General features: G+C 47.9%; 1 protein-coding gene across 2 annotated transcripts in view; it reads left to right on the top strand.

Moving 5' to 3' along the window:
- Positions 1-9,471: 9,471 nt before the first annotated feature.
- Positions 9,472-17,558, top strand: part of GRIN2B (glutamate ionotropic receptor NMDA type subunit 2B) — a 199,309-nt gene continuing 191,222 nt past the window's right edge. Inside the window, exons 1-2 of one of the 2 annotated variants that reach the window (XM_068668982.1) lie at positions 9,472-9,628; positions 10,467-10,911. The gene's annotated coding sequence lies outside the window, so the exon portion shown is untranslated. Of the gene's footprint in view, positions 9,629-9,955; positions 10,078-10,466; positions 10,912-17,558 lie in introns of those variants that run through there. The other variant, XM_068668983.1, reaches the window with a different exon arrangement.

The following is a 17,558-nucleotide window of genomic DNA, read 5'->3' as shown; positions in this document are numbered from 1 at the left end:
CTTTTATGGCACTACTAGCAACCTCTGTTCCAAATAATGCAACACATCTTAGTTCTTATATCCCTTTCTGATCATACTGGCTGTGATATGATCATGCTAAACCTTTGGCTCCCAATGAATTATTGTAATTTACATGTTCAGTCAGCAGTAACAGCACTCTGAGGTTTGCTGATGTACCTGTAGCCTGTTGTGGTAAACACGACATAGCAAGTTCAACCAGGAGCCATTCCATGAACACTGGACTCACTGGAGTCTGATCTGCCTTTGCTCAGCCCAATGGAGCAACCAGCACTGGATGGCTCCTGGTAGGGAAAGGATCATCTTGTTGTAATATATCTCCATGGCAGAAAGAAATATGGTAACATAATTGACAGGTGGCACATAATTGACAATACATGAATTTGTCAAATACTGCTTCCTCGCACTGTTCTCATTATCCTCTCCCAGAATATCTCTTCCTATCTCTGCATTCTCTGAGATGCCACCAGGGAACAATATAGCTGAGAATACAGACCTCCTCTAATGGTGCTGAAGAGAAAAGTATGTGGGAAAATTGGTGTTAGTGATGGTGCCTTTTCCTGTTCTTTTCCTTCATTAGGTTGTGGGCTGTCCCTTCTGAAACAGAGGGTATGTCTCTACTGAGACAGTGTCCTCTGCGGAGAGTGCACTCCAATCCAATAGAGCTGTTAACTGGCAAATGCAAGAAGATGGGTGTCTGTGGAAGTTCTCATATTAGAGACACAGATCAGTTCAAAAGGAAAAAAAAAAGGTACCATTCTATCAGGTAGTATGAAAACACATGGCCATCCTTGACCTAGAATAAGGACATGACCAGCAAGGACACAACAGCCTGCAGGCTTACTCTTTGTCAGCACAAAAAAAAATGGATAGAATGGCAAGCTCACAGTACTGACTCCTGACCGACATAGGGGCTGGAGCAGAGATGCCCAACTGCTCTTTTGCCAGGGGAACATGTCACAGCTCCACAGGAGCTTTATGCATGTGTTTCTAAAGGGCACAACGAAGGACAAATGGCCTTGTCAAAAAACTGAGCAACACAACAGCATAAATACAGGTGAATGGCATAAAAATGACATGGGATATAACCAATTTAATGTGGAATATAACCCCTTCTCAGCCAAACCTGTCTACAAGGGCCAGAAGACAACAAATTTTTCACTGAGACACTTTGTGCTGTACTTTGAAAAAAAAACGTTGCCTTGTGCTAATGTGCCCAGCCTCTGTCCCTGAGCTGGGAAAGTCACCAGAGTGCGGTCAAAGTTTTGGGCAGACCTTTTCTAAAGATGATGAGGGAAGGGGGACAAAACAGCGTGTGCTTTTGTGAATTCAGTACTTGTTAAAGGACGAAGAAAAAGCACACCCTGTTTATGTGATGGGTTCATACTTTCTAGTTTCCTACTACTGGGCCACAGAGAACACACAACAAGCAATTGGGTCCTGGCAGTAATGCACAGGAGAGAGTAAACTTGCAGGCTTGCTGGAAGACAAAGGCTGCTCAGGTGAAGCCAGGCCTTGCTCCGTTGAAGTCCTAATTGTTTTGAAGGTGGAAGAGAGCTTATATTTGAATAAGTCCTGGTGGGGTCAGGTTTACAGCTGCTGCATGGCATAGAGCACCCAGAGCACGAGACGGTCTGTGGGTAGTGTATGCAGTCAAAATGCTGAGGCTTGAGTTTGAGTCAGACTTAACATGAGAGCATAAATGGGCTGCTGGTTTTCAAAGCAGTTGAGGTTAATGTCCTCCATTTCAACTTGATGGCAGATTAAAAGAGGCAGATGAGGTGTACCAGAGGTATTTTGCTTATTGCCTCTTCCTAGATGTCTAAATAAGGGTATGTTTGTGTAAAGGAGAGAAGAAGGTGGCAGTTTTCTTTAGGATATAGAGCAATCTGACAGAAATCTTAATGCTTCTTACTGCTAGAGGGCTGAACTATTGAGTCAGCTGGCTCACTGGGAAAAAGCTCAGGCAAGGGAAATCTATCTCCATCTGCATAAAGTAATTTTCTAAGGGTGGGTGTCTTATTTTTTGCCTGAAAGGTGTGATGGTGGTGGGACAGCACGATAACCTCAGTTGCTGGGGGTAGATACTTTGCCTACTCTGTGAATATTCTGGTTTAGCATATACTTTTTATTTAATGACACTACAAAATAAGTGGTTACAGGAGCGGGTGACCCTGATCCTGCTGGCGCAATGCTGACCATGGACACTGCTTTTCGGAGCTACTTTCTAGCTCATTAACATTTCTACTCTGTTTGCCCCTGGGCAAGGAGCTATCTCAGGGACCACAGCTGCATGCTAACTGAGATCATTTTTCACTTTAAAATGTGTCTACAGAAAACATTTGTCTTAAATTAGATGGTCAATACAAATGTACAATAACTGCTGGAGTGAGCACCTAATCCAAAACCCATGGGAACATCCCTAGCTCATATGCTTTTGGCTTGCTGGTGAAATCACTCTTCTGTTTCAAATAAGACCTTCAGGCCCATATATTTGTTTTCGAAACGCGACCTGCTTCTCTAACATCAAGCAGATCCTGGTTCAGAATCTTTGTCAGTGAGAATAATACTTTGCTTCACTACCATTTCTCCCCCACTCCTGCTCAGCAAGTTATTTGCAATGCCATCTGCTTCACCTGAAGGAGGAATGAGAAGAACAGAGACTCAGTGCTGTTATCGACCCTGAACATTTCTGGAAAAGGCCAGGTCTGTTAGGAGGTTGTGAACAACAGTGCTTGTCAGAATGGCTGCACCAGCAGGGAGCCCGGCTTGTGACAATAACCAGTGCCTCCACTTTGCCACATTTCCATTAAAGTGAATCCCCTCACTTGCCTATAGCAAAAGCAATCTTGCTGTCTTTGGGTACAGTGAGAAGGGAGTCAAATCTGCACCTCACAAGCCAAGGCCACTGCAAAACAGAGCCATGCCCTCTATGCCTGCTCACCTGCTGGACTCCTGTGGTTAGCTGCCCACGTCTTGGTGAACTTTGCATCAATTGTAAAATTCCTTGCAGAGGTGGAGAATGTGCAGCCCTGGCTGCTTCCAGCTGTGTTCTTAGCACCTGGTGATCCCTATGTATGCATGTGTGTATAAAATGGCAGCAAAAGGTTTGGTACAGCTTGTGGGTGAAGGAGGACATGGAAGGTGGATGAAATTTCATCTTGGCTTTGTGCACATCACTTTCCTGTGTTAAAGAGTGTAAGGAAACCCCGGACAGAAGATATGAACCGTGTGTTTGGGGAAAAAAAAAAGGTATGCTTTGGTGGCAGTATTTTTAGGGTCATAAGGTATTTAAACAAAAAATATATTTCTTGGGAGAAAATCGAGTATTTGTGTATACTGCTACTGCCAGCTTTTGCCTCAATGGTGACACATGCATATTTTTCTGAGGGAAGAATTTATTTTTTACCCACAGTAACTTAGTGTTCTGAGTGAGTTTATAATAGCACTGATTAACTGTTAGCATTTAGTCTGAGTGAAATATCAGCTCTGATGTCTATACTCCTCTTTGCTCCAGACACTTCTATCTGTCTTGGAGCTATTTCACTTTATTTGTTCCTTCTTCAGGAGGTGGTTCATGCTGTAGCGATGTGCTGTTGAACAAGCATTATGGATTTGACATGTATATAGGCTGCATTAGTGAAGTTGAGGCATTCTGGGTAGCTCGAAGAAATCTGTGGAATAGCAAGTGAAAAGCTGGATATGTCCCACTGCTTCATCTAGATGCCATTTGAATGAAATAGGGCTTGCCTGGTGCATAACTAGCATGTAGGCCTTCTGTGTAAGAAAAATAAAAGGACTTATTTATGGTAGCATGGATATTGTAGTACTTTGACCCTACTATAACATACAGAGCAAAGAAGTGGCGTGTTATTAACTATTCTATTATCCACAACAAAGCAAGATAAAAGGTGAAAAGCGGGGAGTTTAAGCGACTCTATCATATTGCCCTATATTTTGTAGTGGGCGGTTTCTCTATTAATAATGGGAGCTGTGAAGCTAAGTTTCTTGGAATGCAATGAGCTGAGCTTTTGCCTTTATGTGAATATTGTGTTAAAGACAAGACTGGCTAGGTAGAGCTGTGGTATCCGATCCCTCAGGGTGTGTGCAGCAGCTCTCAGTAGCATGAGCAGTAAACTAGGTAATTGGTGTGTTGGTTCTCATCCAATAATAATTTATTTCCTGGGAGCAACTTCAAAGCTTAATCCTAGAATTAAATCCCCTATTCCTCCTTGGGATTTTAATTTAGTTTTGAATGCTCTGATGGATCCTGTGCTAGAACATTGAAGACAGCTTTCAGACATAAGGGTGATTTTGCTGGCTGCTGTACACCCTGTAAGGAGAATAGGTGAATGCAGACACTTTCTTGAAGAGACTCTTTTTTTGCTTTTCATCATGATAAGCTAGCAAAAGCTACGCCTTATCTCTTACTGAAAGCGGTTTTCCAGTTTCCTTTAAACCATGAAGGCAATCTACCTAATCCATTTTGCAGCTCCTCTAGTAAAGAGAAGAAAGGGTGTCATCGCTTAAATCTGGAGAGAACCAATAAGGTTTTCATCAAGCAGAGATCTGATTTTAAACAAGAAAACAGATAATCTGTTTGTCTTGTTAGGGTTGGAACAGGATGGAGATGACTGCCTGGAGGGCTGTGGTTTCCCATTCATTGAAGTGTATCAGAAAACTGTGCCCTGTTAAGACTAACGAGGTGGGACGAAATCTCCAGCCACTGAAATGATCTTTGCACCCTAGAGGTGGAGGAGAAGGGCTTCTTAGACCTGCATGAGGCAGTGCTTCGACCTTTCATACATGCATGTTATGTGTAGGATGTCATGCCAAAAGGGATGACATACATGCCTAATGTTTGTACAATGCTTTGGTGATGTACAATACAGCATCCGATGACAATTGCTAGTTATTATTAGGTGTGGTGGCTGTCAACAGAGAGGTTCTTTGGTCTGTTTGTGGTATGGGTAGTAGAGCCATACACCATCTTAAAAAAGTGACAATGACAGTTTGAAATCTTGTCTGTACTTTTGGAGTTTAAAAATAACTCATTTCCATTTGAAAGAAAGAACGGCACAGTTTCTTAGTTTAATGTGTATGTATTTCACATATAAATGACCATCCAGAAAAAACAATTTCAGTGAGCCTGGCGTTCCATACTCAAAAGAATAAAACAAGTCTATAAAGACACTGGGAAAGCTATTTCTCTTTTAATCTACTTCACCCATTTTTTGATTCTGTGTGACAAAAAACCAGTCCGATAGTTGTTTAGGATTTCTGGGGACAGACTGGCTAGACTGGCCATGGTGGAGACAGTAGGGGATGCTGCAATTATTGCAATGTAAAACGGTGGGAACTCAGTTAAGTGTACTAGCGTGACAGCTGAGAGAACGTGTATATCACTTCAAAGCAAATGCAACAGTGCTTACTATTCTTTTCTGCAAGGCTGCTGGCAGGCTGACTGTCCTCTCAGGTAGCAAATGAGACAAGCAGTCTCCTTGTGTTCAGGTGTCTTTGAAGGAGATCAACCAGAACCCCCACCATTGGCTCCTGGTTCAATCCTTCTCTAGTATCTCTTGGTCCTGAGCCATGCGCAATAGCGAAGATGAAAGGTTTCATGACAAAACCCAGCCCAGTCCTTCATCCAGGTGATCATGGCATTGTCAGGTTTGTTTTTCTAGTTGCTTTATTTGCTTTCCCTTTAATTCTCTGATAAATCTTGTTCATGCAGTATGACGTGGTATCCTTGTTTGTGGGCCTGTGTGGTCACTGTTATGGTGATCTTCCAAAGATGTTATAGGCTCAGAACCTGAACACTAGGATTGCCACAGTGTCTCTTCTGATCTGAGAGTGGGAAGGTCTAGGATATGAGCATGGATTTATTTTGCCATTTTATAATCAGGTTGACTGGATGGAGCAGGGCACAGAGCACCATATAAAAGCAGCTGGAGATCTGGTTACTGTGCTTGTGCCATATGCAAACATCTCAAGGAATGTTATTATGAAATATATATATATATATATATATATGTATGTATGTATGTATGTATGGTGTGAATTCTCCAGAGCAATCCATCCATTTCACTGATCATAAAGCCTTGCTCTGCATGGACATGCCTTTTTCTTACACTGATGCAACTGGATCGGTGCTTGTGCAGATGACCCATGAATTGCCCATCTTTTCCCTTTGCTGACCATAGTGGGCAGATAGAGGCCACTTGTAGTGCACTGATTTTATGAAGTCAGGGGTATTTACAGAGGGTTAAACACAGCACAAGTACTTCCTGTCAGTGGTGACAGATGCTGTCCTGTAGAGGCCCAATGGCTCTGCTGGTGTGCATCCTCCCCCACACCACCTCTGCCACATCCAGCCCTGGTTGCTTTTGGTATAAGAACTTGCATCCACATTCATTTATCTTAGGCAGGACAAGAATAATACGGCCCTTAATTTATAGTAAACATGGACACATTTAAAATAAATCCCTCAATTTCTCTTACAAATAACATTTAAGTGTTTTTGAATTGAAGAGATGTTTGAAAAACCAATTTCCCATCAGAGATGCTATTTGTTTCATTTTATGCTGTTCATTCATCTTAGCTGATTGAAGAAAAAATAAGTCAGTCCCAGCTAGTGAAAGTAAACCCCGTCATAGTACTATGTTGCTGGAGATTTTGTAGCAAGTTTTATGTGCCTCCTATCTCCACACCCATTATTTATAATAAATACTACATCTTAATGTGAAAGTAATTTGGAGTTTAGATGCTGTGCAGAATCTCTAGGAGAAGATATGCTGAAGCAATCAGAAGTGTTGGGTGCCCAGTTTAAAACTTGCAGGTGAGCCCGATTTCTTTGGGCAGGGGTAATTGACCACCTTTCAAATCAGATGCTCAGACCCCTAAGCCCTATAGGGAACTTGGACCTTATGATTTTTATGTATATGCATAATATGTTTGTATAATGTTTCTATATACATCCATTAAGTGGAAAGGCAATTAGTCTTATCCTTAAAAGTGAGCAGTAACGCAGGCTGCCATGTAGCATGCAACTGTGGAGTTGTGGTGTTGCAGAAAGAAAACTCACATTTGATTAATTCCTTCATCTTAAGGTCACAGAGAATGATAATCTTAAATATTGCTGACTTGCTGAAAATAATTGCAGCTGTTCTCTTTTGATTGATGGGCCCCTTTTCAGCAATAGTTCCTAGGATACTTCTTAACCCTCCATTTTGTGTTTCTATGTGGTGTGCTAGCTGAAAACCATTCTCTCTCGTTTCTGTCAAGCTCCTGCTCTTGTTTCAACTAGAAGAATGCAGGAGGACCTGCACAGTTCCAGCTTATCCCTTCTTGCCATAGAGAAAGGAAAAACATCCTTCGGCCAAATCCTGTCTGCTATTCTTGTATCACTAATATCAGTGAAAGGAACAGGAAAGTCAAATGACTAATCTCTTCAGCTATTAGCAACTTCTGTATGCAAGTATCACTCCACATTTCTTTCCTCCAACTGTTCTGAGATAATTTCAGATTACTTCAGGCTTTGGCTAATATGTCTTCCATTTTTACTGAAATTAGAATGAAAATGATCATAGTCACTTTTTTTAAGCATGCCTAAAAACGTTAGGAAAATCTTTCTAACAGAACAGACCTCACCAGCACCCTCAGGAAGATCCTGGCCGTCAAAATTAAAATCTTTGTGTGTGCTTTTGGCAAGGAGATTAAGCACACGTTGGCATTGCTTGTGATCACTGTAGCTACATGGAAAAACACCATTGTACACCCAGTGTACATGGACACAGCAAGCTCCATGTCGCATATCAGTATGTGCATGTGATGCCATGGCCACATTGCCATCCATAACCTTTTCTGCAGACCAGCAAACCCTGTTTGACCCACGAGGTACAAAGTGGCAGGACCCTGGGGTTGAGATACGATGTGGTGATTTCAGGTGGCCTTTCTCCCTCAGGAACCTTGACCATCCATGCGAGTGTGGACCTTTGTCTTATCCATCTATTGCCATGCAGATACATACCTGCAACAAAGGGCCAGAATTGAATTAGAGAGTGCTTGGTTGCTCATTGGAGCACAGCTCTTTAGCAGGTGGGATCCAGCCCTCCTTGCCCATCTTCTGAGGGGTACCTTCATTACTGCTCCTGGACACAGAGCTTGCCTAGATAAGTAGAGGTTACTGTGTTTTCCTAGAAGGTTGCTTTTGGTAAGAGGGATGCAAAGGCTGGACAACGCAGCCCAGATGGGTACTGAGGCAGAGCATATGGTGTTGGACGTGGGGTCTGCTTTACCGCAGGATGAGCATAGCTGGTGGGGCAGCATGGGAAGGGCTTTGCCCACTGCTCTTGTCTCTAGGGGTTTACCAAGATTTGTCTGAGCCCATACAGACCTCCTTCCAAGACCCAGCCCGGGGCAGGGTGAGTCTTTGTGACCCTAGGATGACTCTGTGTCCTGAAGGGTGCACTTGGCATGTCCTCTTGGAGGGGCTCTGCCTCGGTATCTCCCCTGGCTTGCCCCAGATGGGACAAACTTCCCCCAGGGCTGCGTTGTGGTGCTGTGTGGGGCAAGTGGGCGTGCTCTGCCCTGTTGGGCACTCAGAGCTAACCCCAGGTGTGGAAAGGACAGGGACAGAGCCGTGGCCACAGAGCCCTGCTGCGGATGGCACTGCAGGGGCGAGGCCGCAGCACCCTGGGGAGCACGGGCGCAGAGACCCGCGGGTGGGCAGGGCAGCGCAGGCAGGGAGGCGTGCGCAAACGCACTTTGCTTTCTGTTCAGGCTGATTTCACGTTCCTTAGCTTCCAGGGGGCTCTGAGAATAGCAATTAAAGCACCGGGCTTAATTGCGGAGCATCCAATTTGGATATTAGCGTTATCTCCACTCTCACTCCTTTCTTTCCGTTAACATCCAATCCCGCTGCCTGCCTGCTGGCTGGGCGCCTGTTCCTTTCTTCCTATTATTACTATTTTACGGTTATTGTTAATATTTTATTATTTTTTTTCCCAAGCATCCCTTTAATCGCTCGCTTCCAACCACGGGCGCCCCCAGCTCGACGCCGCTTCCCCTGGGGTCGGACCCGCGGAGCCCCGGGCGCTGCCCCCCGGCGGCTGCGGCTCGGCCCCGGCCCGGAGCCCGGGCACCGGCAGCCCCATCGCCCCCGCCAGGAGCTTGAGACCCGCGTCGGGGAGGGGTTCATCTCCCGTTCCCTCTCCCTCCTCCTCCTCTTCCACCGTTTTCCCTCTGCTCGCTCGCAGAGTCCCTCCTCCCCCTTCCCTCCCGCCGTGATTTTTCCCCCTCCCCACCGGTATCTGCGCGGATATTTTATTATTATTAATCATTAAGCCGCTTTATTAGTTCGCCTTCCTGTGCTTTCTCCACCTCCGGGTGCTTTTATATTGCAGAGGATTTTTTTTTTTTAAATTCCATATATTTTTAGGGTGATGCTCTGAACACTTCCCCCTCCCCGCCCCGTATCTCCTACCCAGGCAGTAGCAGAGAAGAGAGTGAAGAAGTTGAGCATGTCTGAGGTGGAGCAGCCTTGCAGGGAGAGAGAGAGGGGGGCAGTAGCTGCTCAGAGCAGCCCGGGTGCTTGAAGCAGGATTTGCGGGTATGTATGTATGTGGGTCTGGGTTTTGTGACAGCTCCAAGTGTGAATTGTTCTCCGGGCGAGATGGGAGGGGAAAGGGGGAGGGAAAAAAAAAAAAAAAAGAATACCTGCGAGTTCATTAAATAAATGCCTGCATAGCTAGAAGCCCTGTCACCGGTGGGGTGTCGGGGGATGACCCCCAGCCACCAACCCACCCCTAAAAAAAAAAACCCAACCCAAACCGCAGGAAGCCAATGGATGCGTTGCGGGGGGCGATGCGTGTGCGGGGCCGCGTAGTGCAAAGCGGCCACGTTGCAGGTGAAGCCCCCCCACCCTTCTCTTTCCCCCTCTCCCCTTTACCCCCCCTCTCGTGTCCGTGCGTGTGCGCGCCCGGCTGCGCGGAGCGCGCCCCACGCTGCCCATTGAAGCCGGAGCGCGGCGGGCAGCGGTGCCGGCAGCACTGCAGAGGGGTGGGCACGGCCTTCGCCAGCCCTTCGGGGGCTGGGCCCGGGGGTGGGCGAAATGCTGGGCGTGAGTGGGGAGGGGGCGGTGGGCAAGGCGGCGGGAGGGGGAGCTCGTTTGCTCGCCGCGATTCACATCGCGCCCGCTACCCCGTCTCGTATGCATGCCTAGCCCAGGAATGGTGTAGTCAGCCCGTATCTGAATTATTTATAGACCCGTGCCAGCTGTTTTTTTTTTTTTTTTTTTTTTTTTCCTTCCTTGATTCCGCTTGTGTGCACTGTTGGGAAATGCGTTTTGCTTCCCTTTCTTCTCAATGTATTAATGCCTTTGTTGGGGAGCGGTTTTTATCGCCTTCAGACCCCTCTAATACAAAATTGATGCTTATTTTTCCCTTCAGGAAGGGGACGCTTTGAGGATAATCATGCTTCACAGAAGAACAGCACCGACCTCCAGTTGCTTTAAACACAACCTCCTCCACTAGGGCTCCAGGAAAAAAAAAAAAAAAAAAGAAGAATTACAAGAATAATCATTAAAAAGGTGAAAGGAATGCTTACTCTGGAACCTGCATTTGATGATCCTCACCACTCGTGCTGAATACCCTCTGAAGTGATTCTCTCCTGCTTTTGAATTTGCACCGCTTCGAGACGCAAGATTGCCACAAAGAATTCTCTATTTTTTTTTACGGCCAAATAGGATTTTTTTTAAAACTCATTCCTCCACATTTGTCCCCCGACCCTTATTCTTCCTATGTGGATATGCAAGCAAGAAGAGGAGACTGGACATTCCCAACATGCTCTCTCCCTTGATCTGTCCGTCTAGAGGTTCTGCTTCTACAAACCAAGGTAGGGAAATTCCTGTTTCTGTGTTTCTGGTGGCAGCTCGTTTTCTGTACACAGGTTTGCCTGGGGACGACCACTCACGGTAGAACAAAAGGTTTAGGGTTGCTGCTCTTAGCATCAGATACAGCAAAAGAAAATGAAGAAACATTCACCAGACATGTTGATTCTTCTAGGCTCATCAAATAGGATGGGAAGAGAAGGCGAGAGGGATGCTTTGAGTTGCATATCGTGTAGGTGAATCGGTAGAAAGCCCCTTGTGATTTTTTTTTTTTTTTTTGGTGTGGGGGGGGTGTGCAGGTGGGGTGGGGGAGACACGGGAGAAGGAACACGGATTTGGAAAAGGGTTAAAATGCCGATAATTCCTGTCCATCCATCCGCAAATTGTCTCTTTCTCTTCTGTGGTCCAGTGGCTCCTTGTCATGCTTTGATGAGAAAATAGAGCTCATTAGGAATACCAGTTCATAGAAACCTGCTTGTCGCGTGGAGGGTGGTGCATTACTTCAAACCCACGCCGGCCTCTTGATCACGAGCGGCCTAACGTGGGGGCCAGGGACCCGGGGTGCCGGGGCCGCCCCTGGCACCGCGGCAGGAGCCAGCCCAGTGCCGAGGCAAGCGCGCCTGCTTGCGTGGAGGTGAAGGGCTATTTTAAGTCCAAGCACGTCAAGAGACTTAACCTCAGCCTACGAGGTGCCGTATTCAGGCAACTTCACGGGTTTTAATTTATCCCTGGCCGCGGGGGCTGGCAGTGGGACATCGTGGCCCCTCTCTGCTGCACCACCCGCATCCCCATGCTGGCAGCCCCTTCCCCAGCCCGCTCTGGAGGGATGCAAAATGGCTATTGTGCTGTCGGTACGTGAGAGACACCGGTGCATCCCGACCATAGTGTGCCATGTGAGTCTTTCTGTAAGATGGTGGCAAGACAAAGGGAGCGGAGCACCGTGGGGTGCGGGAGCGTGTGGCTGCCGTGCCTCACCACGAGCGCTGGGTGCAAGGTGTTGAACGCGTCGGGGCTGTTTTAAGTGTCCCCACTGCACGCCCCCATGCTGGGAGAGCAGTGGGGGGGACGGGGGCGAGCTGTCCTCCCCCCCTTCTCTTATCCCCACCGTCAGCTCCAGTGTGGGCTCCCTGCAACCCACCTCCCCCTACACCAGACTGGAGGCCTTCAGTGGGCGAGAGAGGCCCCCAGCAGCAGCAGCAGCAGCAGGAGGAGGTGGGAGAGGGGCCGCATCCCGCAGCCCCCTGCAGCCCTGCCAGGCGAGCTGGGGGCTGGGGCAGCAGCGGGGCCCCCGAAGCACCCAGAGCATCCGAGCATCCTGCGGTGGGGGCACGCCGCTGCCCGCCCCCTTGCTCGCCTTGGTCCTGCCAGTGGCTCATTTTCCCTTTTCTGAGGGATTTCACTGGGCTATTGTTAAAAACCAGGAGCTGTTCCCTGTCGAGGGGCTGAGAGCCACCTACCCTGCCATATTCTGACTGTGCTTCTATAAATATCTAAGGCTTCCCAGGGTTTATCCGCGCCTGGATCCTCCCTGCCAGAGAGCTCCCTCCCTCCCTTTCCCTCCGCAAGTGGGAGTAGAAAGTTTACCTATGTGGAGCGAGGAGGGCGTGCGGGAGCCTTTTTCCCATTTTTGGGAGGAATTTCTCAGGCCCCACAGCTCGTGGCTGCTGCCGGATCCCCTGGGGACCCCGGCACCGTCCAGGGTGAGGGGTGCTGCCCTCTCCCTCATGTCTCATTTCAGCAAGAGAGCCTCCAAAAGCACAACCCTTGGTGTGTGTGTGGGGGGTGTGGGGTGGGGTGGCTGGGAGGAGTGCATCCCCACCCCTCAAATGACCAGGGCGAAAGGACAGGAGGGGAGGTGCGGGGGGAGCCTGTCTCAGCCCCCGCCCCAGGTTTCGCAGGGAGGTTGGAGGGCAGGGGAAGGATGCTGGGCCAGGCTGTGTGGTGCCCAGCACCGCCTGATTTCAGCCCTGCCTGCAGGCACTGAGCTGGGTGGGCCCTGCATCCCCCTGTGGCACTTCCCAGAGGTGACCTGGGCCAGGTTTGGGCAGAGGTAGGGAGGGTGGCTGGGGAGGGGTCTTACAGCTCTGATGCCCACGAGGGCAGGCAGCATGGGCTGCATCCTCTCATCCCCTTTTACCTCCCAGTCTTTTGTGCTGCCACCTTTGCCTGGGATTTTTCCTCAATTTCCCTGCAAGCTCCAGCGTGGGCAAAAGGAGGAGCCCTCCAATACTGCCCCCCACCGTCAAGCACAGCCACCCCCAGGTGGGTGCAAGCAGTGCAGGGCTGGCAGCTGGTCCCCCCTCCTTGGGCAGGCAGGGAGGTCTGGGTACGCAGCACCCCTGGCTCAGGGGACCCCCGTGCTGCCCCATTGCCCAAGCCCAAGTGAAGCAGAGCAGGGGCTCAGCACCCCAGGGTGTCCAGTGACCCAGCGTGCCCCAGCTGCGGCTCTGGGGAGCACAGCAGCCATGCGTGGGTGCAAGGCGCTCCGTAAGAGGGGAGCTCTGGGTATGGGTGACTTCCAAGCACTCTCCTACGCCGCCCCCAAAGAAGCAGCAGCTCGCGCTGCCTCCGCATCTCCCGCTTCTCTCTGGTTCCACGCCACACCAGCTCATCTCCCAGTGCTGGGTGGGGGTCTCAGGGGGTTGGGATAGGGTGAAATGGGACAACAACCTGCGAGGTGAGACCCGCTTCAGCTTTCCCTTGGCTCTGCCTTGGTAGGCAGAGGTAGGTGTCAGCAGGGAAAGGTCTCAGCAGGAAAGAAGCATGATCACAGCCAGTGCTCCTCTTCCTGGGGACCCTGGACCGGTGACACACACCTGCCGCACCTGCCCAGCGCTGCCTGCTCCAGTCCTGGTGCCTCTTGTGGTCCCTTTGTCAGTGAGCAGACCCCAGCTATCCTGGCCTGGTCAGGGTTCTCAGGATACCTGCATCGATGGCTGGGTTTTTATATCTGTGCACATAAGAAGGAGATGGGAATGCATGAAGGAGATGGAAATGCAGACCAGGGGTGAAAATCCTAACCCCTCATCCTCATCTAATCATCGAGGCTTTGATTTGTTTCATCTTCATTTTGGATTATCAATGGCCCCTCATAAAACCCCCTATCAACCTAAAAACCGGCATCCCACCTCCAAACCCTTGCCTATAGAGGGAGGAGATGGCGACATTCGCTTCTATTTTTTGCCTTCTGCTGGAGCTCAGCTGGGGCTGTTTCTTGTGCTTGGTTTGGAAAAGGGCAGGTGGACACCGGCTCCAGCACCGGAGCCATTCTGCGCTAGTGCATGGAGATGTGCTTGGGTTCGGTTCCCTCACCGGACTCTTGTTGCCTGGGCTGGCACTGGGATTTGGTGCTTTAGCGTTTGGTGTCTCTGCAGTAGCATGTGGGAGGTCTGGGTTTGATTCCCAGCGCTGTTTTCTCATTCCCCCAAGCTGGCAGAGGATGGGAGAGCTGTACAGACAGCACTGCTTGCCTCTGCAATGGGCTCCATTCCCCGCTCCTGTCTTTTACTCCTTAAGACGCGCAAAAGCTGCCTGTGAGATGGTCCAGTCTGAGGGCTGGTCTCTAGAGCTTTAATTTGCTTGGCCTTTAGGGATACCACAGCTACACTCTGCCTGCACTCCGCTTCTCAGCATGGCTCAGTGGGCAGAGTGGGCAGCAGGGAAGGAGTTGTCTTGCATTCTTGCATCTGGAGAATATGTGAAGCTTTTTTTTTCTTTTTTCTTGTTTTTTTTTTTTTTTTTTTTTTTTTTCTTTCTTTGTTTAAGCTTCAATTTATCATGAAGAGATGGATCAGTTAATTGGTGAGATGCACTAGGTGGTCATTTTGAGAGAGATGGTTCCACGTACCCTGACTGCCTAATCTACAGTGGGATGCTGGTAGTATCCACTCAGCCTGGTATCTGGGCTCCTGGCCTGCCTGACTCTTCTGTGGTTAGCCTTCTCCGAGATATGTTTGTACTTGACAGAAAAGCAGGGAGTGATTGGGAGAAAAATGGCTGATGGTATCTGCTATTGCCCTGATCCATCCTTTACTGACCCGTCCACAAGAATTTTTTCAACCACCATGAATGCAACTTATTCATGTAGTTGCTTTGCTACAGTCTAGCTACTGCCCTGGGTACCTCCGGCATAAAATAAAATGGCAGAGTGAAGATCACAGCACTGAAATATGTGGAAAGGGAACAAGAAGAAAATAAGAGATTAAAAGCCAAGCATGGCTCTCCTGCTAACATTGCTTCCTCTCTTCCTCTGAGCCTTGTGTTCCTGCTTCAGCTAAGTGCATTGTAATGGGAACTAAAAAGACCATTTCTCCAGCCATGAAGAGGGCTACAGTGCCCCTCTGTCTTGTCTGCCTTGCTTCTCTGTTCATCCGAAGACAGGAGAGTAGATTTCTAGCAGGTTTGTACTGACACTTGTTCTGGCAAAATTAGTGGCATGGTGCTGTCTGGGAGTCAGGAGACTGACCCAAACAGGTTAATATCAAAATTACCCTTTTTGTGTTGGAAAGAAAAATAATCCAAACCAACCCATGCCTAATAGTTCAGGAGCTCATGGCTTAAGCCACAAACCACCAGCTTCCAGCTAGAGTCATGCATGGGCTTGTGAACTGGTGGCTGTAAAAGTCAACCAAGTGCACAGTCAGTGCAAACCAGGCTGTGTTACCGCCATGGTCCTGAGGTCACCTACAGAGAAAAAAAATAATCCATGTGCTCAGAAACAAATATGTGGCACTCGTCAGTGTGCAAACAGCACTGTGATCTTCGTCAATTCAAACCACGGCTAATTTGGACCTTCGAGGCAAGGCTGCGTCTTGTTTAGTGTTTGGTTTTCTTAGAAGCAGGAGAGAACACTGGCTGTGGGCAGGAGGAGAGGCTGACTGATGTTTCATTAATTCTTACACGTACACTGAATGCACTTAATGTGCGGGGAATAAAAATACTGCTTTCTCTGTACTCAGGGCCACTAAAATAGGGGAGAGGGAAAGGGTATACATTCTGAAACGCACAGCCAGCTGATGCTTCCTAACGCAGAGGGTACTTGCAGGCTGTGAGGTACTCTGGGTGGGTCTCTTTCCTTTCTGATGCAAAGACAATGTTTCAGAGCCAAAAATACACATAGATTGATTAAGCTTCTGGGAAAAAGAGAAATTACAAATGAGAGCATTGTTACTGGCTTAAGGTGAAGACCTTAAGCTGAGCCTCTCTAAGCTGAGACCTCTGTAGCGTTTGCTTGCTGTACCTCCATCCCCACTCACAAGAAAAATTCAAAACCACAAAGAATCACTGAAAGTGGCTCAGGTGAAGTGCTAGGTTGCCAGCTCTGAACACTGAAGATGCTTCCCCATTCCCCCAACACGTAGAATGTCATTGATGTTGGTGTGCATGGCTGTTCTGAAATATTTATAGGGAAGAAACACTTTATGGGGAAAAATGGGAATTTGATTTTCATGGTCTGTTTGGTAGTGTGTCTCTGCTGATTGATTACCACCAAAACAGGCAAGGGGCCACCAATGTGTCTGGCTTGAATAATCCATGAGATAATGTTCTGTTGTTCCTGTTCGTCCCTGGCGTATTGGGCACACAGGAGCACATACACAGCTGACTCTTCATGTGCCAAACTTCTAAGTTACTTCTGAAGGTAGCAGTCAGCCTGTACTAGTTTGTCCGCTTGTACCTATCTTGTTGTGAGATGGGAACAATTCTCTCATACCACACTCCTAACCTGGATTTGAACTACCCATCAAGAAATGAATCACTCTAGGTACTACCATCCTTCATGGAACCTGTTCTCCAGTCCATGTGTGAGCTTTGTATGCAGTCTTCATTTGTACAAAATGGTGAAGCCGTATGTCTAGAATCTAATTAGGGAGGTGGTTAAGCTTTACTTGGATAAGTGCACTCTGTTTGGGGACTGCAATTCCACGAGAGGGAAGGACTGGGGAGAGCGTGGGGGAATGAACAAAGGCAATGATCACAGATCAGAAAAAACAAGACCTGTAAAGAAAGGCTGGAAGAGCCAGGCAAGTTCAGTTTGGAGAAAAGACAACAGTGGGTGTATGCCTAACTGTCTGCAAATATATAAAAGACCATTACAGAAAGAGGACAAGGGCCAATTATTCTCATTAGTCACCGAGGATAGATCAGGAAATAAATGAGTTTAAGGTGAAGGAAAGAGAATACAGATTAAACATCAAATTAAATGATTACTGAAAGAATGGTTTAGGTGATAGTAGAAGATGCTGATAAATGTGGCAGAATGGCTGTGACTGAAGCTATTTAAAGCTAGATGTAGGTGCTGAAGTATCAGGTTTGTATCTAATAAAGTCTGTCTCCAGTGAACCATAGATCATGATATTTGCATGCCTAGCCAAATAACTTTGGATGAAAGTTAATGAGATAATTTGTTCTGTGTGCAGGAGTGAGGGACTGACTGTCCCATTTGTGGAAACCCTCCCCAAGTGAGTGGGTCTGACACTGGCCCTGTGCTTTAAATCTCATTTGGTACATGTAGGAGTGAATATGATGGTGTTGACTGGTGCCACAGTTTGATTTCCATTCACAAAGTGTATCAGAAGCTCCTCAAAGATGTCCAGTTTTCAAAACCTCTGGTATGTTGTGACAGCATGTCAAGACCTGGGGAACTGCTACAGCT

The sequence above is a fragment of the Anas acuta genome, chromosome 1 (genome assembly GCF_963932015.1).
Source record: "Anas acuta chromosome 1, bAnaAcu1.1, whole genome shotgun sequence".
NCBI lineage: Eukaryota > Metazoa > Chordata > Aves > Anseriformes > Anatidae > Anas > Anas acuta.
Note: the sequence above shows the minus strand (reverse complement) of the source record. Positions and strands in the feature narration are given on the sequence as shown.